Source organism: Trachypithecus francoisi, unplaced genomic scaffold (assembly GCF_009764315.1).
Source record: "Trachypithecus francoisi isolate TF-2019V2 unplaced genomic scaffold, Tfra_2.0 Lachesis_group3, whole genome shotgun sequence".
Taxonomy (NCBI): Eukaryota; Metazoa; Chordata; class Mammalia; order Primates; family Cercopithecidae; genus Trachypithecus; species Trachypithecus francoisi.
This window is the reverse complement of record NW_022681468.1, coordinates 33,033,601-33,036,882: the sequence shown is the minus strand read 5'-3', so window position 1 is coordinate 33,036,882 and position 3,282 is coordinate 33,033,601.

Below are 3,282 nucleotides of genomic sequence, written 5' to 3'. Positions count from 1 at the left end.
AGGTTAGATAATATTCCCAAAGTCTCCAAGCAAGTGATAGAGTGGGAGTCTAAACTCAGGCTGTCTGACTCTAGAGACCATGCCCCTGTCCTCTATGACAACTCAGGGGGCCAAGGGATGTTCACAACCCACTTATCGGGCTGTTTTCTAGGTGAAGCAATCGATGTTAAGAGAGAAGAGAAATGGGGCCGGGCGCGGTGGCTCAAGCCTGTAATCCCAGCACTTTGGGAGGCCGAGACGGGCGGATCACGAGGTCAGGAGATCGAGACCATCCTGGCTAACACGGTGAAACCCCATCTCTACTAAAAATACAAAAACTAGCCGGGCGAAGTGGCGGGCGCCTGTAGTCCCAGCTACTCGGGAGGCTGAGGCAGGAGAATGGCGTGAACCCGGGAGGCGGAGCTTGCAGTGAGCTGAGATCCGGCCACTGCACTCCAGTCCGGGCGACAGAGCGAGACTCCGCCTCAAAAAAAAAAAAAAGAGAGAGAAGAGAAATGATGAGCTCAGAGAAGACCCAGGTTTGGACTCAGTGTGACCAAGCTAAATGCCTCTGAAAGAGTTCACTTCACTCCCCACACCCCTGGCCCAAGCTTTGAGGGCCTGCATTTCCTTGGAGGGTCCGCCCCTGTAGTCCACAAATGTCTTTTTTTTTTTTTTTTTTTTTTTTGAGACAGAGTCTCCCTCTGTCATTCAGGCTGGAGTGCAATGGCATGATCTCAGGCTCACTGCAACCTCCGCCTCCTGGGTTCAAGCAATTCTCTCACTTGAGCCTCCCAAGTAGCACATGCCACCACGCCCGGCTAATTTTCGTATTTTTAGTAGAGACAGGGTTTCACCATGTTCACCAGGCTGATCTTGAACTCCTGACCTCAAATGATCTGCCTCCCTCAGCCTCCCAAAGTACTGGGGTTACAGGCGTGAGCTACCATGCCTGGCCACAAATGTCTTAAGGTTGGGTCCAGCCCAAGCTGGGCAGCTGTGGAGCAGTAACAATAATACCTCAAAAGCTCAGAGACAGTCCCATAGCCAAGAGTCCATCAAGGAGTCCAGCTCCCAGGGTGGAGCTGGCCACAGGTGGAAACTGAGTCCTCCCTTCACCTTCAGCCTCTGGCAAGGGTGCTTCTCAGGGGACCTCGGGTTGTCCTGGTCCCCAGCCTCCTACAGCAGGATGGTGACTGTCTATCCGGTATTGGGAACTGGCAGCTTCAGACATGGGGTTTGGTCAAGAGATTTTTCATCCTCATCTCCTGGCAAGAGCCGACTTCATCACTCACATGCTTGTTTTCCATCACTCACGTTTGCCCATCATCTGGCATCTGGCTCATCGTGGATGTGTCATGATAAGTCAGGGACATGACAGTTGCCATTAACATAACATCCTCATCCATCCTCCCAGGGTGGGCTGGCATGGGGAGTGGGCTGAGAGAGGGATGGAGTCAAAAGAGAACAGCTTCTGACATCAGACTCATGAGTTTGACTCATCTGACCTCTGATGCTTACTAGCTAGGTAACCTCTTAGGCAACCTAAGTCTGTGTATCCATAAAACGGGGACAGAAATTCTTTTCTGCCCGGCAAAGCAGTAGTGCTTTGCACAACTCCAGAGGGCACCATTCACACTGTTGTCTACGTGAGTGGTGTTACTTGGGACCCAACTCCATAGTTGGTGAAGAATGCCTTGAGATTGTGTATCACTGAGTCTGTACTTAGCAAGCAAGAATTGCTATGCCAGCTTTCGGGTGTGGAACCAAGGTGCTAATAGAGTTGTAAGGAATAGAGATGACACCATGTAAGGGCCTGGGACGATGAAGGTGCACAGTAGGTATGGCCTTATTATGGGATGCAGAGGCACCCCTCTCCCAGATATCTCCTGCACCATGAGATGCCCCTACCTAATTCCAGCTGCCATGTGGACCAAACCAATGGGGGTGGAGACCCTACTCACAATAGCCCTGCTAGCAAGGTCTAGATTCCACATCCTGTGGTGCCTCCCCCTCTTACCTCTCAGGCTGCCCCCATGGCAGCCACGAGGGTACCAGACACCCTGGCAGTAGGCTGGGTATGGCTAGGGGGTTTCTTTCCATTTAGGGGTTTGCACCTGACTAGCAAAGAAATCCTGGATGGAATCTTCCGAGCCTGGTTTTCCAATCTCTACTCAAAGCAACGGACCTTGTTCTTATCTCTCCATAGGGTGCCTTCAATTCAAGGAACATTAAAACTGACCATATGCTAGGAGGAGCGGGGAGCCTCAAGGTCAATAAGATAGTTCGCAGCCCCAAGAAGGTCACAGAAGAGTTAGCTGATGTAGTGGAGTGCAGGGGAAAGCAACTCACCTTTTAATTGCCTCTCACCCCCTTCCTCCTTCCTCTCCCTCCACATCAACAATCCCTTCCTCTTCATTCTGTTTGCTCAATGAACTCTGAAGTATAGCAAGGCCCTTGCCTTGTCTGATTTACTGTGGAACCCCTGGCTACTAGCTCAGAGCTAGTAGCTCAATACATATTAGTTGAATGAATTGGGTGGAAGAATCAAGTCCTCCGGTGAAAGTTGGGCAGGCTTCATGCTTACTCTAGGAAGAGGTTTGGATGTCCATGGTTGTTCTCCAAAAGCAATCATCATCACTCCTCTTTCCCACCAGGGATCCCTGTTTCCCACCCATTTATCATCCATTCATTGGGCCAATATGTGTTGAGCAGCTCTTCCAAACTAGGTACTGTACCTTGTGCTGGGGAAGCAAGCGCTGAGCTTTCTCCACCCGCACATCGACCTCTGCACACCTTGGCCTGATCTTTTCCTGGCTTACCACCACACACACTGCCTGGGGCACTTACCTCTCCCTTGTTCCACCGTTTACACAGAGGTGCCATATCCAGGCCGCTCTGATGCTGCCAACCTGCTTAGGAGTTGAGGGAAGGAGGTCTCCCAGTCTCTCACCTCTGCCCTTAGCCCATCCTCCCACCTGACCTCAGGGACCTGTCCCTGCCAGAACCTGCCCAGAGCCCCAAGCCACTCTGTCTCCCGGAATAGCCCTGAACCTGAACATGAACCTGAACCTGAACCTGGTTGTCTCACCTCGGTCCCTGGGGTCCCTGCCCATGGGCATCCTGCAGAACCCACCCCGTGCTCGACCCCCAACACCCTGGCCCCTCAACACTCCCTGCGGCGGGAGCTGCCAGCTTTTTGGAATTCCTAATCGCTCTTGGCCCCGGTGATTGGCTGCTCAGCTCTGACCCCACTTGGGCTGCCGCCTGGTTGGATAAAAGGGGAATCTCCTTGGGCTCCAG